At 41.6% G+C, this 24,089-nt stretch overlaps 1 long non-coding RNA gene across 2 annotated transcripts in view; it reads right to left on the bottom strand.

The window, feature by feature from the left end:
* Positions 1–24,089, bottom strand: part of LOC118586042 — a 493,690-nt gene that overhangs the window by 135,523 nt on the left and 334,078 nt on the right. The window contains exon 1 of one of the 2 annotated variants that reach the window (XR_004945275.1): positions 2,287–2,513. The exons of the other annotated variant lie outside the window; for it this stretch is intronic. This is a non-coding gene — a long non-coding RNA (uncharacterized LOC118586042). Of the gene's footprint in view, positions 1–2,286; positions 2,514–24,089 lie in introns of those variants that run through there. 2 annotated transcript variants of the gene reach the window in all.

Genomic DNA, 24,089 nt, shown 5'->3' with positions numbered 1-24,089 from the left:
ATAGACATATATCTCTCTTTTGGAGGTAGGCATTAGCCACATTGAAAAGTTACCAAACTCTTTCATTTTATCTGATATAGGACTAGGTCATTGTGAGTTTGAATCAAAGAGGATGTTTGCTTATGTAAACAAAAAAATCCCACAGTAAAACATCCACAGTTTATTCCAAACTAGCATTGCCAATAAGCCCAAATCCTCAGAATATAAATAAAAAATGTGTGATAAAATAAACACGGTACAACCACACTTCTGGCTAGTATCAGTTCACAAAATGATTTTTATGAGATTGATTTTGTTGCTGTTATTTTATTATAAGATCTGTTATTTACCTATTCTTATACTATTTTAAGAGATTTATACTTGAAAATATGTCATTGTTTTAACAACCCTAAAATAGCTAATTAAGATCTGTTATGTTTTTTTTTTTCTTATTTTAGTTTGAAACGTATTTAAAAAAGTAAAGGTCAAAAGTCAAAAGACTTGATAGCTGATGGTTTTGATAATGCTAATTATATATTACAAGAAAAAAGGTAGAGAGGGAAGTGTGACTACAAAAGGAAGATAAACATCCCAATGCTGGATTTAAAAAAAAAATGAAAAAAAAACCCCTTAAAACGTCTTTGTACTTCACTGTCATAATTCAAAGCCATAATGAAGCCTGAATTAAAAATGTCAGCTTCTGCGGGTGTTGATAACTTGGTTCTTTGTTGGGCAAGTCAAAATGTGTCTGTTTGATAGGCAAAAATGACAGTCTAAAAATGGGAGAAGTAGGTTTTAAAAAAAGAAACACATACACATGCAGGAGCGCACGCGTGTGCACACATACACACAGACACACAGACACAAACACAGACACACAGACACACAGACACACAGACACACACGCACACACGCACACTTTTAAAAAGGCCCATAATGTATTGAAGGAAGACCTGTAGGGCAGGAGTCATTATCTTTGGGAAGTCACCAGGCAGCACTAAAAAGCAATGTCCATGTCCAATCAGAACGATTTCTGGGGCTGCTGGGGCTCCTGCATCTCCGTCTTCACACTAGACTGGAAACCCTTTGTACTAATTACCAGACTGTACCAGATTTTCTGGTTCAGTTCAATCCTATAATTGACTGACAGTGATGGGCAAGGAAGGGGGAAAATTCAGGCTCGCCACTAGAAGCAGAGGGTCAGAAATGGCTTCAGAATGCTTGTCACAGCCTGGCACCAAAGTGGGGCCGAGCAGCCACCATCAGCATGCTCTTTTAATTTCCATGTTAAGAAAAGGAAGAAAATACATTGGCCTGTGGCTGCTTGAATTTTACAGAGACTCTTAGCATGCAACTGGTTTATGCAAAAAGAATGTAGAATTGGACCGGTAATTTTAGATGTTACTCATTTCTTTTGCTTTTGGCTAGTACATATCAGTTTGACTCCAAAACTCAAGTAGGGCATCCTGCATACATTGAATAGACTTTTATCCTATTTGCAGAAACTTGGAGAAACAATATTGTTATTTCATCCTAGAGCTCAAAAATCAGCAAAGATTGAGAAATGTGATATATCAGAGTTGAGCACTCAAAAGCACTTTCCAGCAACTTCATCACACCCTTACTTGCCTAGAATTCTCTGACCCAGATGTTTTGTGTCTTTAGCAGTCAATGGAATTGTCTATAAATTCAGAGTTGAAGAATAATTTTCAGGAACTTAGAGTAAATGCATTAGAAAAGGCCCACAAACCCCCTGAGCACCATTTTAAAGACAGTTACGGTTACACTCCTGGCACTTACTCTGAACTCCTCAGTAATCATTTTATTTTTAAGCAAAAAGAGCAACCGTAGCTCACGCCATAAGACATTAAAATCGCAGGTGTCAGAACCCAGGTCACAAGAGGAACCTGTGCCTTTTGGGAGGCAAGGGAGAATTATGTGCTATCATGTTGAGGTCAATTGACTTGAAATTTAATCACAGGTTAAGCCCTGTTCTTTCCAGGCTAAGAGCAAGTGGCACCTCTGCCAGCAGCCGCTCACACTGTCCTTGACACGGCAGCCACTTCAATTTTTTAGTTACAAGTCAATTACTTACTGGAATAGAAAGAGTATTTCACTCATTCCATGGACGGCCACTTTTCTGGAGAAATCTGCCAGATTTGCTAGAGGAAGAAGGAGAGCAAGAAAGAGAAGGAGGAGGAGGAAGAAGAGGAGAGGAGAGAGAAGGGAAAGTTAAAAATCCATGATTCTCCACAAAGTTTCCGAGTTGGGCCAGCCTACCCGGCAGAGAAGCTCCACAGTCCTTACCTTCTCAGCACTGCACAGAGCTCTTGTGGTGAGGCCTGTCCCAGCTGACAAATCCTGGGACCTTCCCCACCAGGGATCAAGGTGGGGTGCAAGGGTGTGGTCGCACCTGAGCACAGAAGCCAGCTAAGTGTGGACACAGAGAGCCAGCAGGAGAGTGCCCCGCTACAGCCAGCCCTGAGCAGGGGCTTGGAACACACTGGCTGTGGACTTCTGTCCAAAGCTGCCTCTTTTTTCCATTCCTTTTATTTCTTCTTTCTTTCTTTCCCCTTCCTTTCACTCTTTCTTTTCTTTCTTTCTTTCTTTTTCTTTTTCTTTTTTTTTAGTGAAGCTAGATTAGTTCATACAAAACTCAACAATACAGCACTGAAACCCATTGTTGATATTCAACATTTTTCACATAGCGGAACAGAATAGACAATACGGTATCCAAGAAACCATGGGCTGGATTGCACACTGACGATGTTATGTCCTTCTAGGGGCCTGTAATCCCTTTTATTACCTACCACAGTAAAAAAACAAAACAACAAAACAACCCCCAACCCCCCAAACAACACTATGTGTGTGTGAATGTCTCAGGATAAATCTGTAACATTGCTATTCTCAGAAGTTGGAGAAATTAACATTAAATCATGTTCACAGCACCAAGTCCTAAGGTATCATTTCCTTTCATACAAGTTAATAATTTTTTAAGCCTCCTGTTACCCTAACGTTCATGTGAAGACTCATGATATTCACAGATGTTTGTTTAAAAATAATACTTAAAATTAACTCGATTTTTTTTCATTTGTTATGAAAAACACCTGGAAAATGAGTTGTTTCAAAGTCCAGGTCCAGAGGCAAAATGACAGTTGTTCTTATGAACTTGCAGTTGTTCTTAACGCGCTTACTATTTATCCCTCTATTAAGAGAACATTAATTTTCAGAGTTTGGGAGCTTTGTGTATCTGTTACCTAGTTTAATGAATTTTTACTTTTTAACTGTGTATTATTTTTTTTTTTTTCAGTTTGAAGATGCATAATGGCAAAGCTATTCTTTACCAGTCAGTGGTGTCCATTAACCTTTCTGGTGATCTGGCCCAATCCCTTTGAAGAACGCAATCCAGTTCCCACGCTTTTTGCAAGCCTCCCAGTGGTCTAGGTAGCCCCAGAAGTGATTGTTCCAACTGGCTTCTTTTCATCACTTCTGCAATTGACCAATTGACAGCTGATTGATGGTTATCTCTTCACTTCAACAATGAGGGAAATTACCATCACTATAGCTATGTACAGTAAATGCCTCTGGAGTGAATTACATGATTCTAAAATTCTCCTTAGCTCACTTGGTAAAAACATCAACACAAAAAACTTTCTTTTCAAGCCTGCTTTGCAGCATCACAGATTTGGCCTTTCCTGTCAGCTGCAGAAAGGACTTGACAGCTTCTTTAAAAGGGGCGCATAAAGGAGCTGGAAGAAAGGATGCTCTGGGTCTGTCTCAAGCCAGTGGTCGTTCTTTGCGTTTGGAAAAAAAAAAAATTAAGCATGGGCATTCAGATAAGCCATGTAGTAATACTCCCATGACCAGCCATTCCTGAGGACCCGGACTTTCTCTCTGAACTATTCCTCAACACTGGAGTAACAACACAGACTCTGAACAGAGAACAGCCAGTTTATCCCAAGTAGTTGTGAATTCTTATCTACAAATTTTCAACCTTCTTCGGAGTTGCAAGGCACCCCAGCAAGGCAGGCAAGCTCCAGCAGATGCTGGGGTGAAAAGACACATTCCTCCATAGGATATGTTGACAGACAAGAGCTTAAGAATCTGCCCCAAATCTAAGCCCACTGTAAACATGGATTACATTCTCACACAAACAGCCCAGATCTTGTCAAGGATGGTCAAACATTTTTTTTTTTTTTTCCACACTTGTGCAATTAAAGCTTTTTTTTCCTCCCTGCCTTGGGGAGGTGAACATACTGCTACAGGAGACAAACTATTGTACTCGTCTGTCTTCCCCTTTGACTACATCTTTAAAGTGGAACAAAATAAAAACCACACACACTTAGAGACAAGACACAAGCCTTATTACACACCTAAACATTTTAGAATGTCCACTTAATACTAAAAGACACAAGGAACTAGTGTCTTTTCTTTTATTATACAGTCTCATGTAGCCCAGGTTGGCCTTGAACTCTAGGCTGAGGATAGCCTTGAACTTCTGATTTTCCTGCTTCCAGCTCCTGAGTTGTTGGGATTACAGTGTGTTCCATTTTATGCAGTGGTAGAGATCCAACTCAGGGCTTTGTAAGCACGCTCTCATTGAGCTGCATCCTGGCCCGCATTAGAGTTCTATAGTCTAGAATACCTCTGCACTGTTGAACAGAGTCACACACATGGTATTTATGCATCTCAGGTGGCATTCATGAAGGACCATAGTTGTATTTCACAGGTGATCTCTAAAGATACCCGTGTTAATGAGTTCCTTTGCAAAGTATTCCTGGATGTGTCTCTACCCAAGAGGCATTGCTGCTGAAATGGCCACCTCCTGCCCTGCTTCACCAGGTTTTCAGACCTCAGTGTAAAACATTTACCCATTGCATAAACCGTAAGCTCCCCTTATTACCCCCCCCCCCCAGTCCTCTTCAAAATACAATTCCAGTACTGGCTCTCTCCTGGATTTCCTCACTTCTCACAGTCCAGGTTCCTATGTCTTAATATTATTACATGTCTAGTGTAAACCATGCATTCTATTTTTGTTTGTATGTGTGTATATGTATAAGAGTGTTTATGTACATGTGTATATTTATGTATGGTGGAATGTACACTTGTGTTCTGGAGTGCATCCATGAGTGGAGACCAGAGAAAGACATCAAGTGTCCCACTGTGTCACTTTCTATCTTATTCACTTGAGTCAGGGTCTCTCACTGATCCTAGACCTAGGTTGGTAGTAAGCAAACCCCTCCCCCACCAACAGTAGGAGTTACAATGCTGGGGCTCCAACTCCAGGCCCAGCTTTTTGCCCAGAATGCTGGGTATCCAACTCAGGTCTGTTTAGGAAGTGTTTCTACTCACTGAGCCATCTCCCCAGCCCAATGGTCCACTCTTGATTCTTGCCTTTCACCCAAATAAGCCGCAGTACTGCTGCAAAGCTTTTCCTTGCAGGAGAGTTTTTATAGTGACCTCCTGTACCTTCTGTTGCTATGATAAAACACTGATCAAAAGCAACCTGGAGAGGAAAGGGTTTATTTGGCTTACATTTCCATGTTATAGTCCATTGAGGAGGGAACTCAAGGCAGGAGCCTGAAGGCAGAAGCCATGGAGGAGTGCTGCTTTCTGGCTTGCTCAGCCTGCTTTCTTATAGAGCCCAGGACCACTGGTCCAGGAGTGGCACCATCGATAGTTGGCTGGGCCCTTCTATGTCAGTTAGCAGTCAATCAAGAAAATGCCCAGCAACACACTTACAGGCCAGACTAATTGTACTTTTACACCAACTTGACACAAACTAGAGTCAGTTGGGACGAGGGACCCTGACTTGAGGAAATGCATCCATAAAACTGGCCTATAGACCAGCATGGAGTGTATTTTCTAAGTTAGTGATTGATGTGGATGGGCCCAGTCTGTTGAGGATGGTAGTCCTGGTACCAGAATAAAGCAGGCTGGGTTGGTAAGCCAGGAGGAGCAAACCAGCAAGCAGCACCCATTCCACGGTTTTTACATCAGTTTCTGCCCAGGCTTCCCTGGGTGATGGACCATCAGCTATAAGATGACACATGCCTGAGACATTGATGACGGCCGTTTCTCAACTGAGGACCCCACTTCCCACGTGTGTCGGCTTAACAGAGAAGCTAACCATAGCACCCAGGTCTGTCATTAGTGTTTTTATTGGTGACTTCAGCACTCAATTCAGGTTACATGTCACCCACTTTCCTAGGGTCTCCTTAACCACCAAGGCGAAATGGGTTCCTTCTCCCACCACTGTGGGTGATGGGATCCAACCTCAGAGCCAGGCTATGATGTGAATGCAGGAAGCCTTAGTGTCTTAGTTAGGCTTACTATTGCTGTAAAGAGACACCATGACCACAGCAACTCTTACAAAGAAAACATTGACTTGAGGGTGTCTGGATTACAGTTTCAGAGGTCCAGCCCATTATGATCATGATGAGGAGCATGGCAGCATGCAGGCAGACGTGGTGCTGGAGCTGAGAGTCCTACATCTTGACTCAGAGGCAACAGGAAGTTGACTGACTGTCACACTGAGTGAAGCTTGAGAACAGAGACCTCAAAGCCTGCCCCCACAGAGACACACTTCCTCCAACAGGACCACACTTCCTCATAGTACCACTCCCTTTAGGGGCCATTTTCTTTTAAATCACCACACTAACTGAGACATCTCCCCAGCTCCACTGGTTTATTTTATTTTTTGAGACAGGTTCTCATGTAGTCCAGATGGGCCTTGAACTCCCAATGTTTGGGACTTAGCCTTGCTGAGTATGGGGACTATAGGTGACCTTAAAAGCAAAAATCTGAGTGTTTACATAAAAGCATCTTCTCCAAGCCAGTCACTGGAACATGGAACCTCACAGCCACAGCCACATTTTTCAGGCCAGTTCAAGGCATTCCTGCTTGGTTTGCAACTGCCGTGATGTGTAATACTGCAGCTTGCTGAAATTCAGTGGTCAGAAGCATTTGAAGGAATACTTTGTGTAAACTCCCTCATTAGTCCTTGAGATAAAGAGCTGGGACTTAAGCTGGGGCGGTGGGTTGGCTAGTGAAGGATTTGTAGCTAAGCCTGAGGACCTGAGTTCCTTTCTAAGACCTGCATGACAGGAGAGAACAGACTCCAGAGAGATGTCCTCCATCATGTGCCTACAGACTTATCCTCTCTACCCCTCTTTCTCAAATAAATAAGTAAATGTAAAAACAGTTTTAGAGAGAAGAAGCTGAGACTTTGGAGGTCATCTCTCAAGGCTGCTTGCTCAGCAATTCTGTCTGGCTCTAAGATCCTTGTGCCTTATGGTATGCAAACCTCAGGAGGCATCACTGGACATACAGTGTTAGTTTGCAGGTAAAGATTGGGAGAGTGAGTCTTCAGTGTAAGAGAGGAAGGCATTTATCCCACCGAAGCAAGCTGAGATGACTTGGAAAAGGGTGCATTGTGTGACACATGGTGGCTCCCAATGCCACCAGGATGAATGAAGAGGTGTTGGAGAGGTGGGAAAGACAGAGGAGCCAAGAGGTTTTTGTTTTGTTTGTTTGATGTGAAATTCCCAAAGATTCAATATAGAAATTGTGTTAAATTAAAAAAAAAGTCTGCGTTGTTCTGTGTTCTCTTTCTTCTAGTGACCCAAACCTTTCTCAATCTTCCCAGTTCCCAGCATCCTCTCTGTAGACCTCTCCTTAGAGCAAAGCTCCTTGTGCTTCCGCTTCCTGTCCAGTACAGCTACAGCTTTAGGGTCTAAGGCTTCTCAAAGTGACGTGAGTGATGTGTCCATGTATTCACACCTACAAAAAAGCTTAGTAAACAAATGACAACGAATGGCTGAGAGTTCCAGGCCTTGACACTGGTGTTTCCCGCAGACCTCTCAGTGTGCAAACACTAGGGGGTGGCGTGGGGGGTGTAAGTAGATGTGAGACCAGCCAGGCTTGCCTGAGTGTCAGCCTCTTAAGGGAGCTTTCAACTGATAGGCTCCATCTTTTGGAGAGCCTTTTGGAGGCCCTGAGTGTCTACTCAGTTACATGTTTTCCTTTTTTTTTTTTTTTTAATGATATTTCATCAAAACTTGGGTCATGATAATATCAGCTTTTCAGAGTTTAGAACCATAGGAGACAAACCTCAGGACGTGTTGAAAGGTGATTTTCTAGGTTAGGTGGAAGACCCATCCTGAATGGGGGCACCATCCCCTGGGCTGAAGTCTTGGATGAAATAAGAAGGGGAGGGCAGCTGAGTATCAAGCACTCTTTTGTTTTCTGACTGTGGTTAAAATGTGAGCAGCCACCTCAAGCTCCTGCCAAGACTGACTTCCCCGCCATGATGGACTTTGTTGCAAATTGTGAGCCAAAAAGAAACCCTTCCTTCTTTAAGCTGGTTTTGTTGGGTAGTCTGTCACAGCAGTGAGAAATGTAATCCACTGTCCTTGGAGGAAGTAATGGGGAAGTGTCTGTGTGCGTGGGAGAAGGAATAGCTCTGTCCTTGACTTCTAAACCTGTGACTCTTAATCAAACTTTAATTACTTGGTAGGACTAACTGTGAAACCTGTCACCTGATATTATGACTCAATAGGTCTTCAATGATTCCTGAGTGGCAGTAATTTAAAAAAAAGTTATCTCAAAGACTGATGAACAGTTAAGTGTCGAACTGTTTACTAAGCTGATGGCATTCAAAGTTTCGGTATTCAAGGCTGAAGTTGGAAGCAGAGATGCAGCGTATGAGCTTGGTATGCTTGGTATTTTTGTAAGGTGGGAATAGGAGGTGGTGGAGGTCGCCAGGGACTAACAGATGGGAAGGTAGAATGCAAAGAGACATGTTTCTCTTCATGGGCTCTGGCTGCCCCCTCTGCGCACATCTGTAATGCTCTCTCCTTGGCTTGGCTGCCTGGAGTTTGGGAGGACTTTTCCTACCTGCTGTTGGGGACATGGCTCAGCCTTTATCCCCCCCCCCCCCAATTCTCCTTTTTGTCTCCAAGTTCTGAAATACCTGTGACATTATCAGTTTGGTTATCAAAGTCACAGCAAACCCTCATCTTTCTGTGGCTTTTCACTTTCACTAAAAAATATTTTTATTTTTTTGTTTGTTCATTAAAACAGTTTTCTGGTATTTTGGTGTGGCCTTGAACTCTCTATGTAGCCAAGAATAACACTGAGCTTTGAATCATCCTTGTCAAACCTCCAGGGTGCTGGGATTATAGGCGTGAACCAATACAATCCATTTATGTGGCCCCGAGAATGGAACTCAGGGCTCCATGTATGCTACACAAACACTCTCCCAGCAAAGCTACATCCCCAGCTCTTAGATGTGCATTGCATTGTCTGCTGCAGCTCTGATACCCAAGTTTAACTACCTATCAAACTGTTCATTGCTTCCCCTTTAAAGCCACCTGTGCCCTCTGCTGTCTCTGGTATGCTTGGGGGTCCTCAGCAGCTTCACGCCAGCACTGTGGTCTCCAACGTAAGAAGCCTTCAGTGAAGCTCCCTCATTCATCAGCCCAGGAAACTAGCAATTTTCTATTTTTAAAATCAGTTTTACTTCTTGCATATTTGTTCCAAGTTTAATCTCCCATCATCTCTCACGAGCTTGCAGAAGCACATCTCTCCATTTCTAAGTCCCTTCCCATCGAGCCATCCTCCACCCCCAGTCAGTGACATCCATCTGAGATGCAGGCCTGCTTCCTTCAGTCTCCATGTCCTGCAGCTGTGGATCAGGAGCCCCAGGTTCCTATAAATAATACATGAAAAATTGAATAGCTACTTTATGGCACCAGACCCCAATGCAGTGTATGCCAGTTCAGAGAAATCTACAAAGTCACTAGACAAGTAGACAGAGTTGGTGTGATCATCTTTTAAGGACCACAGAGCAGACCTCAAGCCATCTAGTCGGCTGTATGAGGACTTAAGGCAGAGGCATCCTGAAAACTTGCCAAACTGACAGAAGCAAAGAATAAACACTGCCAATCCCTCTTCTTGGCATGCAGTGAAGGTTATCGTAGGAAATGTAGTATAATGGCGGCAGAAAGTGCTTAGAATAGCATCCCTCGCCTATCCCCTTAAGATCAGTGCAGGGCTGAGGGGTTTTAGTTGGAGAATAGTATATGCTCACAAATTGTAAAGTTCTATATGGAAGAAGTGTGATGGCATCAGAATGTATTGACTGAATGAAATCTCCACGAAGTCCAGCTTTGTCACAAGGAGACAGACGGTAGGGATGTGAAAGGCTGTGTTTGTACTGAACATATGGAAAAAAAATATGTGTGCAGCTACTGTGGAGGAGTGTTCTCTTAGCATGGCCACAGCTCTGTATCCTGTGTAGTCAAACACAGACACACAATGCTGCAAAAGGAAACAAAACAAAATAGGGAAAGATAGGAGCGGTGATCTTCCCACCAAAAAAACCCCGTTATTTTGAAAATACATTTGAGGAATGATCTAATTTGCATAAACAGCCCTTAATAAAAGGCGGCTGCATTTTCAAAGCATTTTATGCAGATCAGCAGGTGCAGAAGGGTCTACCAGTCAAATGAACGAGTTACTTTTGTGCAATTGTAAACATTCACCAACTGCCTTGATGCATTGGGTAGTATCATTTCATAATTCACTCTTTGGGGGAAAGAGGCAGTTCAAACAGTGTCTGAGGTAGCTCAGGCTACCCTTCACCTCACTATGTAGTTGGGGATGACCTTGAATTCTGGACCCGAAGTCTCTACCTCACTTGTGCTGAGATTACAGGCATGCACCACTTGGAAAGATTGACTTTCTTAAGCAGTAGAAAAGCAGCAGTATGCATTCAGCTTAGTCTGTCTTAGTCTTCCTACAATTAATTATGCCAGATTTCATATCTCAATGATAATTTTCATCCAGTCCAACTTGGTAATATTTACAGTAATAGATGAAATGCTAGAAATCGACAAGAGTCATTTTGATTCCGGGCCTGAGCACAAGTAAATGAAACTCTGAAGAGTGAGATATTCAGCCCCACTAGGCAGCTATGTTAGAGTCAGTCTCCACACCCCCCCAACAGTTCTGTTTCCTCATTTTGGATTCTAGACTTCCTCTCACCCACCTTCTCCTTCTCTCTGACAGGGTTTTGTTCTGTAGCCTTGGCTGACCTTAAGTCTGGGATTCTCCATTCTCAGCCCCTCAGTGTTAGGCACCAGCCTTTTTTTTTTTTTTTTTTTTTTACATTAAGAAGTTACAAAGGTAGCCTGGGCTACATAGCAAGACCTTGTCTCAAAACAAAACAAGCAATAAACCGTATATTTCCATAGGATAAGGTGTGCACCCTTGTGTACCAATGTGCACATGAATGTATACAACTGCTTATATGAATGTGTTTTCCAAACAGTGACTAAAAGTCTGAGTTTTAGAGTTGAAGTTATAACTCAATGGGTGGAATGCTTACCCAGTATGTATGTACAAGGTCCTGAGTTGGATGCCCAACACCATATAAACTGGGTGAGGTGTGACATGCCTGTCATCCTAGCACTCTGGAAGTAAAGGCAGGAGGATCAGGAGTTCAAAGTCACCCTCAGCTACCCAGCAAATTTGAGGTCAAATTGGGGTATATAAAACTCTGCTTTAAGAAAAAGCCTGATTTTTGGAATTAGACTATGTTTAAATAAAAACCCTGGCACACAGTAGCAGGATGATGCCAATAGGCTGTGTGTGAGTTGGTGTTCTCATATGCAGACAGTGGGAGGAGCCGAGATGTTAGGAAAGGAGCTAACTGTCTGAAGCAGCCTGAGATGGAGTGGACTCTAGAGTCACAGGATTGCCAGTGTGGTCATTATCCGTTCCTACTTCAAGAGTCAGGGCTTTAATATAGTGCTAGAAGTTCTAGCTAGAGCAATAAGACAACAAAAAGAGATCAAAGGGATACAAATTGGAAAGGAAGAAGGTAACTTTCACTATTTGCAGGTGATATGATAGTATATATAAGTGACCCCAGAAATTCTACCAGGGAACTCCTACAGCTGATAAACTCCTTCAGTAAAGTGGCAGGATACAAGATCAACTCAAAAAAAAAAATTCAGTAGCCCTCCTATACACAAATGATAAAAGGGCTGATAAAGAAGTCAGAGAAACATCACCCTTTACAATAGCCATAAATAATATAAAATACCTTGAGTTAACACTAACTAAACAAGTGAAAGACCTTTTTGATAAGAACTTTAAATCTCTAAAGAAAGAAATTGAAGAAGATGTCAGAAAATGGAAGGATATCCCATGCTCATGGATAGGCAGGATTAACATAGTAAAAATTGCAATCTTACCAAAAGCAATCTACAGATTCAATGCAATCCCCATCAAAATCCCAACACAATTCTTCACAGACTTGGAAAGAACAATACTCAACTTCATATGGAAAAACAAAAGACCCAGGATAGCTAAAAGAATCCTGTATGATAAAGCAACTTCTGGAGGCATCACCATCTCTGACCTCAAGCTCTACTATAGAGCTGTAGTAATAAAAACAGCTTGGTACTGGTATAAAAGCTGACATACAGACCAATGGAATTGAATTGAAGACCCTGACATTAATCCACACACATATGAACACCAGATTTTTGACAAAGAAGCCAAAACTATACAATGGAAAAAAGAAAGTATCTTCAACAAATGGTGCTGGCATAACTGGATGTCAATATGTAAAAGATTATAAATAGATCCATATCTGTCACCATGTACAAAACTCAAGTCCAAGTGGATCAAAGACCTCAACATAAATCCTGTTATACTAAACTTAATAGAAGAGAAAGTAGGAAGTAGTCTTGAATGCATTGGCACAGGAGATCACTTCCTAAATATAACACCAACAGCACAAACACTGAGCACAACAATTAATAAGTGGGACCTCTTGAAACTGAGAAGCGTTTGTAGGGCAAAAGATATGGTCAATAAGACAAAAAGACAGCCTAAAGAATGGGAAAAGATCTTCACCAACCCCACATCTGACAGAGGATTGTTCTCCACAGTATATAAAGAACTCAAGAAATTAGACATCAAAATACTGAACAATCCAATTACAAAATGTGCTAAAGAGCTAAACAGAGAATTCACAAAACAAGAATCACAAGTGGCTGAAAGACATTTAAAGAAATGCTCAACATTCTTAATCATCAGAGAAATGCAAATCAAAATGACTCTGAGATACCACCTTATACTTGTCAGAATGGCTATGATCAAAATCACTAATGACAGTCAATTTTGGAGAGGATGCAGAGCAAAGGGAACACTACTCCACTGTTGGTGGGAATGCAAACTTGTATAACCACTGTGGAAGTCAGTATGGCAGTTTCTCAGAAAATTGGGAATTGAACTACCTCAAGACCCAGCCATACCACTCTTGGGCATATACCCAAGGAATGCTTAACCATACCACAAAGATACATGCTCAACTATGTTCATAGCAGCATTATTTGTAATAGCCAGAACCTGGAAACAACCTAGATGCCCATCAACTGAAGAATGGATTAAGAAAATGTGGTACATCTACACAATGGAGTACTACGCAACAGAGAAAAACAATGACAGCATGAAACTCGCAGGCAAATGGATGGAACTAGAAAAAAATTATCCTGAGTGAGGTAACCCAAACCCAGAAGGACAAACACGATATGTTCTCACTCATAAGTGGATTCTAGATAGAAAGCACAGAACAATCAGACTGCAACTCACAGAACCATGAGGCTATATATATGACATTGAGAACCCTAGGATGACTGTTGCTTATAATAAGATTTGGTTTTACTCAATTACTGAGCAACCCTCAATGAAACATTACACTATTTTGTTTGTTTGTTTGTTTTGTTTTTCGAGACAGGGTCTCTCTGTGTAGCTTTGTGCCTTTCCTCTGTAGCCCAGGCTGGCCTTGAACTCACAAAGATCCAGGAGGCTCTGCCTCCTGAGTGCTGGGATTAAAGGCGTGTGCCATCACCGCCAGGTGAAACATTACACTATTAAGGTAAGAATTTATACTGTATCTAGCTGATAATAGAAAAATTAATTAATTAATTAATCTAAAAAAAAAGAAAAAAGAAAAGAAATATTTGAACTACTAAAAACAAACAAACAAACATATTTTGCTACAGCAAAAAGGGGAAACTAGGGGCTCATCATTCCTCTTCACATTCTATTCTTTCCCTTGTATTATATATTTTAAATTTTTTATTGGTGGATTCTGCTGGAATATCCATTACAGATAAGCACTGGAGGGCTCCTGTTGCAAATCACCCTCTGGAGCCATGGAAGGACCTTTCTACTGACACTTGGAGGGGACCCAATCTGGTGTTGGTGTGGGCCCGGGGTTCTGCTTATGTCTTTCCTCAGGACAATAAAATTCCTCATTGGGTTTCTGAGCGCTGAGGGTGCCCTGTGGCTGTAGCTGAAGCCCAACATGGCAGAGACCTATTGGGCCTTCATGAAGAACTCTCCCCTTCTTATGCCAATGGGGATCGAAAGCCCAATATGGCCAGTTTTGGCAAGCATTAACATAAGCCTCGGAAGTGCAGCCATGCGGTTGGATTCTCCAGAAGGTAATGTATGGTAACTGCTTTTTCAAGTATGTTTGAGAATGTGTCCCCAGATACCTAGGAGATTAAGGATAACACTGAACATCACTGACCTCCATTTATTAACAGTAGCATGCCAGCTAAGCATTTTCATTCTCACAATCCTATTCATGCTGGAGCAGTACCTACTTTTCAGGAGTGGCTCTATATAACATTTTTTGGCCTCCTGAAATTCATTTAGCCCCCTTTGAAGATACCTTAAAATTTGTGAGTCTGAATGAAGCCATTATGAGACCATTAGTTCTGTTCCTTGTGAGCTGCCTGTTTTTTCTTTATGGTTCTTAGTTGTTCTTTTGCAGAGCTGCCAGCTTAAGTCATGCTGGAATCAAGAATAATGGGCCTTGGCGGTTTGTGTGCTTGGAGTTGCATCCATGCCAATGGGTACCCACATGCTCCAGAAGAGAATTTGACATCGCTGCTGCTGTTGTTGCTGTTATAACAGTGATGACCACCACTACTACTGTTTCGGGGATTGCCATTTCATAATTGGTCACTACAGCTAGCACAGTGGAGACCCTGGCAGCAAAAGTAGCTACCACAGTTAATTAATCTTTCATTCTATTGGGCATAACAAATTTAAATCAATAGTTATATACATTTTACTTGGCCTTGAAAACTATAAATTTATAAACTCAAGTTCCATTTGCTCTCGAGATACCACCTTACAAGGTCTCCAATTTGCAGTAAGGCTCGTTAAGGAAGAGAATGGCTCAGTTGCCTTTATCCTACTAGCTATGGGTGGGTTAAGACTTCTGTTGGTCTTTTCTGTGTCGAACACACAGATTGCAAGCCCAGTGCCACTTAGAGATCTTTGGCAACAGTTAACTCTGCAGCTCTTACACGGATGAGCCTGTATGATAATGAGTATTCAGAGACGGGTAATGCCTGGGGGTTGTTCACCAACCTAAGACAGAACGCTTATGTGGCCTAGACAGGTGTCTCCATGACAGGTAAGGTGACCTGCTGACGTCCCATGAAACCTAAGTCAGAAGCTCATTTTTTAAAAAAAGGTTGGTGGGGGGGACCTGTAGGTCTCTGGCTCCTATTTTGGGTAACTGTTGCCTTGCTTGCTGACCTTGACCTTGATATCCTCCCTATGCTAATTCCCTGCCGGGTTCCACCCTCCTGAATGCTTAAGGGAAGTTCCTTGTCAGTGTATCCAGCATATTGGGCATTAACAGCTTAGATGCAAGATTGTAAAACATCCGAAGCGGGGTTGGGGATTTAGCTCAGTGGTAGAGCACTTGCCTAGCAAGTGCAAGGCCCAGGGTTCAATCCTCAGCTAAATAAATAAATAAATAAATAAATAAATAAATAAATAAATAAATAAATAAATAAAAAAACCCAAAAAACAAAAAAAACCCCAAAACATCAGAAGCGAACTTCTGCCCTCCAGGGTTCTCCCATTGTGCTGTAAGCCTGTATTTAAGACCTCTGCCCTCCTTCAATAAACAGCATTTGGCATTCAAAAAAGAAGAAGAAGAAGAAGAAGAAGAAGAAGAAGAAGAAGAAGAAGAAGAAGAAGAAGAAGAAGAAGAAGGAAGAAAAAAAAAGTCAGGGCTAACAACTTTCCTCCAGTGACCACATAGGCTGAGCTTTGGTTAGGCTTTAGGGGCGAGAACCACCTGATTCCCAGCCTGACACTGGGGGGGGGCAATTTTTTTTTTTTTTTGGGCTATCAATCAAGCCCTCTGTTTCTATCTTTTATTTTTTCTTTCCTCCAACCTTAGCTGAGAGCCTTTCCTCTGGCTGTGCCCATGTTCATTCTCCATGAAAAGTTGGTGCACAGAGATTGCTTCCCCTTTGTCAGAATGGGCAGTCCCATGTAAACCATGGCTTGGTTTGGTGGCCACACCTGTAATCTCAGCACTGGGAGGCGGAGGCAGGAGGGTTAAGAGTTCAAGGCCAGTCTGAGCTGTTTAGTGAGACCCTGTTTCTACATAAAACAGCCAATGATCAATTCATCCCACAAACCTAAAACAATCAGCAGGGTATGGATAAGCTGGCATCCTCCAAGCCATGCTTCAGCCCTAAGACTTACATTGGAGAGGTCCTGCGGAGACACAGATGGACACCTTTAGTGAAATATGCCCAATTGAGAAAGACAGATATTGTATGTTTTATATCATATGTGGAATCCAGATGTTAAAAACTGGGTACATGAAAAGTAGACAGGGCGCTAAGTGGGGGAGGGGCCCAAAGAGAGGTGTTGGTGAATGAGGGTGGGAAAATGGAAGGGAGAAGATGAAGATACGTATTACACATTGTTTCATATTTGGACTCTAGACTGAAATGCACACATATGATGTGAAAACAGAGGGGGTTGGGCTGGAAGGGGAGGAAGGATAATGGGGTAATGGGGGGCTGAGCAAACTACAGTGTTATACACTCATAAAAATGTCAGGGTGGGACCCGTTTATCTTGCATGATAATTAAATAATTAATGAAAAACACCCTATAGATACCTTGAAAAAGGCTTCCATTGCTTTTATGATTTCTTTCCTCAAGCAAGTGCTGAGACTACCAAAAGCAGCTGGAGGTTACCCTTTAACAGTTTTATTAAGATTTCACGCTCAGGAGTCAGTGGTATGTAATTTTGGAGTTTGATGCCAGTTTTAATTAATTTTCATAGGTTTGCTAATTAACAAAACAAGAAGTGGGGCTTACCCAGTGGAAAATAATAGGAAGATCACTGGCAAGTATTATCATTGAGGTTTCCCATGCCACAGAATGATGTAAATTTGTTTAAGATTAGCTAGAACTCTGAAAGAAGTAATTAGAACATCAAACTAAAAGTGTGTCTGAGTTTGTCTTTTTTAAAAGAAGGAAAAGCCCTTTTTTTTCCTAGGGCCTCTAGAAGCTTCTTTTTGCCTCTGTATTCATGACTAGGAAAGGAATAGCATCAGAAAACTGTTATTAGTACCAGTGTGATGGGTACACAGGGATGATGATGGGAAAAAAATTTTAGAGATGAGAATTGGAAAGCAGGTCGGGGCTGGAGAAAGGGGAATAGGGAGAGGGTTGAGCAAACTATAGGAGCTTTTTCTTCCTCCTCCTCTGCAGGCCTGGAAGGAAACAGATTTCCCAACCTGAAGTTGCCAAACTGAGAGGCAAAACATGTTTTTTGGGAAGTTAATAAGGACATCCCTTAAAAGGACAGAGTGGTCAAAATGAGTGAAGCTCCCCAGCTGGAAACACTGCAGGGCTGAATCCCATCATGGCTAAACAACGGAGAAATGAAAATTCACAAAGTGTGGTTGAGAGGACAGAGTTAATATACTCAAAACTCTAGGAACAATACTCCATGCACAAATATGAAGAAAAGCAAAATTTTCTCTAGGACAGCCTCTGTGGGCTCCTCACAATGCTGTGTGATCTTGTTGAAGGAGGTCCAAGGGACCGTGATATGAAGCTTTAACATGTTGAAATATTTAGGACACCCACATCTTTTGATACAATCTTCCTAATGCTGGGACTGTTTAACACACTTCCTTATGTTGTGGTGACCCCCAACCACAAAATTATTTTTATTGGCATTTCATAACCTTAATTTTGCTACTGTTATGAACCATAATGGAAATATCTGTATTTTTCAATGGTCTTAGGCAATCCCTGTGAAAGAGCCATTTTACCCTCAAAAGGGTCACAACCCACAGGTTGAGAGCTACTGTTTTGGGAACTTAGCCTATGAAGATAATAACTAGTCACACAATACACTGTGGAAGGTGATGGGTATCTTTCAATCTCGCTCTTGGGAGGCCAGTGAGGGTCCACCATGAGAATGCAAGAGCTCAAGATTATCCTGGGCAATACAGTAAGGGCACCTCAGAAAAAAGGATAAATACATACACGCATGCACACGCACATGCATGCATGTGCATACACACACACACACACACACATACAGACACATGCACACAAACACAAAAAACCCCAGAAAAACAATTTAATACAAAGATATTTATGTTATTTATGATAAAATTTTGGAAAATCTAAATGCCAGAAAATAGAGGAGCAAATCAAGTCTTATCTAACAGATGATAGTGTTCTTTTAGACGGAATATTATAGTATACTTAAACATACTGGCCTATAATCTTTTGTAGTGAACATTAATTGTATATAAAATGATAACAATGTAAGTGAAATTGGGTAAATAGTAGCTGGAATATTCAATTTATTTTTTTAAATTATTTCTTTTATTTTTGAGATTATAATATAATTACATCATTTCCTCCTCCCTCTAAGCCCTCTCATTTACCCCTTTTGCTCTCTTTCAGGGTCACGATTCTTTTATTAATTGTTGTTGCATACATATATGTATATCCATATATATTCTCAAATACATACCTGCTCAGTCTGTATACTGTTATCCCTATATTTACACCTTAGGACCAACTGATGTGCTCTTCCCTGTTGAAGGCTATTTCGCCCACTCTCTGCACTCTTTAGTTCCTGTAGTTCTTTATGTAGAGTTGATTTATTTTATGTGTATGTCTGTGTACCACATGTGTGCAGTTCCCACAGCGGCCGGGAGAGGATGTTGGCTCCCTTAGAACTGGAGTTACAGACAGTTGTGGGTTGATATTCGGGTGCTAGGAATTGAACCAGAGCCCTGTGTAACTGTTGAGCAGTCTCCTGAGCTCCTACAGTATGGTTTTACTACTTAGTGCATGTCAGAAATGTATCTTTTTAAAAAGTACACAAGTAAATAAAGAGAATACTTCTGAGGATTAGAGCAAGGCTTACAAACTTCTGAAAGGGCCAGGTAGTAAATCCTTCAGACTTTGTGCTCCCCATATGATCTGCCTTTGTGGGAAACAGCCACAGGATTACACCAACTCCTGAAACATTTCGTCCCAATGGCAAGTGTCTCTGACTTCCTCTTTTCCAGCTGAGTCAGAACTGTGGGTGCAGTTGTAGCTCTCCGGTATTTTTTGGAGCTTTTTCAGTAAGAAAAGTTCCCATCATGCCTCCCCATGACCCTGCTTCCTCCCTCCCTCTCCTTCTCCATCTCTCTCTGATAGAATCTTACTATGTTGCCCAGGATGGCCTCAAACTCAAAGCCTCAGCCTCCATACTTGGCTGCCAAAATTACTTTCATAATCTGAAATTAAAATATAAAGACTATAAATGTACAATATCCTTCCTGGTGTTTTGGGTTGGTCCCAAGTACTGAAAAAATAAAATAAAAAACAAACTCAGCACACGAAGCCTACAATGCATGGAAAACAACATGGCTGCTTAGAGGATGGCTGGATCACCCTTATCCGGCTCATGTCATCACGTGTCAGATGTGAAAGTTTGTCTCTTCAGAACCCACACGTTGAAGGTCAACTCCCAGGCAGCGGTGTTAGGAGGCCTTTGGCAAGCAGAAGGGCTCTTCCTTTATGAAGCTTAGCATTCTTACTGCAGTGCCTTCCCAGAGTGCAGGAGTGCCCCTTTCTACACTTTGAGGACCAGAGACCTCAAAACCCTGAAAAAGGATCCTTACTAAACCCTAAATCTGTCATAATTTCACCTTGAGTTTCTACTCTCTAGAGGAGGAGGAAGTCTTAGATGTTCATGATGTACCAGTTAATGGTAATTCCTTACAGCAACCCAAGTAGATTAAGAGATCATAATGTCAAATTGTAAGACCCCATGGCACATTTCAACCCTGTTTTTATCTTGCATGTAAGGCCCAAGGGCCAAGGCTTGACTTCTAGTTGTACCTCAGGATCATTTTGGATCACTCTGTCCCAGAGGGCTTGCTCCAGCCATGGGTGCTGCAGTGTGATGCTGGGATCAGGGTCTAGCACACCCTGGTACCCTGTTCACACTCAAATCAATCCATAGCTCTGCTGTCAGTGTCAAGGCACTTGGAGATCACTGATGGAAAACTGCTCAATTTTCTGAGTCCCTAAAAAATAGATATTTGGGGGCTGGAAAGATGGCTCAGAGGTTAAGAGGACCGTCTGCTCTTCCAGAGGTCCTGAGTTCAATTCCCAGCAACCACATGGTGGCTTACAACCATCTGTAATGAGATCTGGCGCCCTCTTCTGTATACATAATAATAAATAAATCTTTTAAAAAATAGATATTTGTATATGTACAGAAAATACCTTAACAATTGTTTTGATTTTCTGTACTTGTAATTTAAAAAAAAATTTATTTTCCCAAATGTCTTTTAAAATTCATTTACTCTCCTCTCTCCCTGTCTCTGTCATCTGTCTCTCTGTTTCTCTCTCTCTGTTTCTCTCTCTCTCTCTCTCTCTCTTTCTCTCTCTCTCTCTCTCTCTGTGTGTGTGTGTGTGTGTGTGTGTGTGTGTGTGTGTGTGTGTGTGTGTGTGTGTGTGTGTGTGTGTGTGTGTGTGTGTATGCACTCTCAAACATTTGGGTATGAGTATGCTATAGCACACATGGAGATCAAAGGATGACTTTCAGGAGTTGGCTGTCTCCTTCTATCATAGGCTTAAAGTCAGGTCACCAGACTTTGTATTGGGTGGTTGTTCGAGCCATTCCCTGAAGTACCTCCCCTAGTGAGGTAGCAGGTAGCTGTTACACCTGCCTATGACCTTGAGGTACATGCCCCTGGGGTGTGGCTGCTGGGAGACCCTTAAGATCTGGAGTGCTCTCTCTTAGCTACCTTGGTTTTGGATGCTAAGATCTTGGACCAGGCAGATCAGTATGGGACATAGCTCAACTTTCCTGGACCCTACAATAAATCTCCTGTGGTTGTGAATAACCCCCAAATAAATTACTTTGCTCATTAAATAGACTCTGTGGATTAATCTCATTATCTGGCACCCAACTTCCCACCTGGAAGCGTGGGTTGGCCATTTGTGGTGGTTTTATCCATGCAGATAGCTTCCATGGATCTCTGCCCTGAGGCTTCAGAAGCACCCAGCATGATCTGCTGATACTACTCCTGGGCCCATTAGACCTAGCTGCAGCTTACAAATCTCATGCCCCTGCTGGGTCCCTTAGATGCTGCTGAGTATACCTTGTGTGTATGAGCATGAGAGGAGACTGAGTGCCTGCCTGCTGGCCTCCATTTTAACTGTGGTACACCAGGTCATATGAGAAGAAATTGTACATAGGGTGCTCCTAGAAGCAATACTCTTTTTAGAAATAACCCAAATGGGAGACACCAACCTTCTGGATTATGCAGAAGGTGTGGCAAAGGCTGACATTTGACTAATGAATGCAGATCAACAATAGATATACAAAGCAACACTTTACTGGCAGGAAACACTTTGGGGTGGCTCTTGCAGGCCCCAAAATAGAACATGGTCCAAACATTTCCATCCACTGTGGAGGAAATTCCTCTCCAAGACAATTAAATAACCCAGTGTCTAAAGTAAAGAACCTTACTGTACTGGTGATGATAGAATAGCTCTGATAGATGGATTAAAAATTCCAAAAAACATCACAAAATGAATATTTTGGCAGACTTCCATAAATGAACAAAGACCAAAGCTTAGAGTATGAATTAACAGTGTTGTTCTGGAAGGCCTGGTAGACACAGGTGCAGATGTGACTATAATTACACTAAAATCATGGCATCTGAATTGACCTCCTCGAGAGGTAGATGTTCAATTTCTAGTGATTGGAACCCCATTTCAGGTAAAGCAAAGGTCAAAATGGGTTGAATGCATAGGGCCAGAAGGGCAGAGAGGAAGCCTTAAGACATATGTGGCAAATTTAGCAGTGAATCTTTGGGGCCAAGAGCTGTTACAGCAGTGGAATACCCAGATTAAAACTTTTACAGTCTCAGAAATTGAATGCAGACCAGCTCATGTATCTAGGAATGACATTATAAGATACTATAAAAAACAGCCCCCAACTGTTCAGGCTATACATAAACAGAGCACAACTGCTATTGAACTCTCAGAAGTACCAACAGCCCTACCTTTAAAATGACTAACTGATATACCTGTCTGGGTTGGACAATGGCCTTTGACAAAAGAGAAATTATAAGCTTTAGAACAGCTTGTTCAAGAAAAGTTAAAATGCTCAACACAATGAAGAATCTACGAACCCTTGGAATTCTCCTGTATTTGTTTTTAAAAAGAAGTCTGGAAATTGGATAATGGTGACAGATCTGAGAGCTATTAATAAAGTAATTCAGTCTGTGGGCTCCCTACAGAATGGGATGCCCTTGCCCTCTCTGCTACTCAAAGAATGACCTATTATAGTTATTGACTTAAAAGACGTTGCTTTTCCATACCTCTACAAGAAAAGGATAGAGAAAAATTTGCCTTTACAATACCATACTTATAATAATTCTCAGCCAGTCAAGAGTTATCAATGGAAGGTCCTCCCACAAGGAATGTTAAATAGCCCTACCTTGTGCCAATATTTTGTGCAAAAACTATTGGAAATAATTTGTGCAAAATTTCCACAATCTATAATTTATCAATATATGGATGATATATCTTATTAGCTCATTCAATGTTAGATACCTTAGAAAACATGTTTGAAGAAGTAAAGAAAGTTTTGCCTTGCTGGGGACTACAAATTGCTTCTGAAGAGATACAAAGAGGAAAGTTTATTAATTACTTAGGATATAAGATAAATAGATCTCAAAAATTTAGACCCCAAAAGATACAACTCAGGAGAGATCAGTTGCAGACTCTTAATGATTTTCAAAAGTTGTTAGGAAGCATTTCCAACTTATAGGCTTCTTACAGCTGAAGCTGAGAAGAAATTGGCTCTAGTAGAAAAGAAAATATGAGAAGTGCATGTGGATCGTGTGAATCCAGAACTTAACTGCATTCCAGTCATATTCCCTTCTAGACACTCCCACACAGGGATTTTGATACAGAGGGAAGATATTATATTGGATTGGATATTTCTACCATGCATACCAAGAAAGAAATTAAAACTTGGGTAAGGGATTTAGCTCAGTGGTAGAGCACTTGCCTGACAAGCACAAGGCCCTGGGTTAGATTCTCAGCTAAAAATAAATAAATAAATAAAAATGTGGAAAAGATCTCTGATTTGATCCTAAAAGGAAAATTAAGACTCTGTCAATGAACAAGAATGGGCCCAGCAGAAATTGTAGTACCCTTAACTAATGAGGAGATTTCCTCTTTATGGAAAGATAATTAATATTGGCAAAGAGCCTGCAGTAACTATTTGGGAGAGATTAACAATTGTTATCCCAAAGGCAAGAGGATAGAATTCATAAAAAGAACCAAATGGGTCCCTCCTCACATTGTATGGCAAAAGCCAATCTCTGGAGTCCCCACATTCTATACTGACACAAATAAATCAGGAAATGCAGGACGTAAATCAGGAGACTTAAGTAAAGCAGCTCTTATACAATGGCTTATCCTGTCATCATCCATGAGCATCCAAAGTGAATGAGCTTCATCATGGCATCTTCACACATATTTGTCATGATGGTTTTCTAATTCTTCCCCATCCCCTACTGCTCTCTTCTGTCACTTCTGTCCCTCTTTGATTGGTTTTCCTGCTCCACACACGGTCACCCTGATGCTGGCATGTTGTATAGGTCCTATTTCTCTCTTTTCTACTCTCTCACTGTCCTCTTTCTAGGTGTA

This window comes from Onychomys torridus, chromosome 6, assembly GCF_903995425.1.
Source record: "Onychomys torridus chromosome 6, mOncTor1.1, whole genome shotgun sequence".
NCBI lineage: Eukaryota > Metazoa > Chordata > Mammalia > Rodentia > Cricetidae > Onychomys > Onychomys torridus.
The sequence above is the reverse complement of the archived record's forward strand: the minus strand, read 5'-3'. Positions and strand labels throughout refer to the sequence as shown.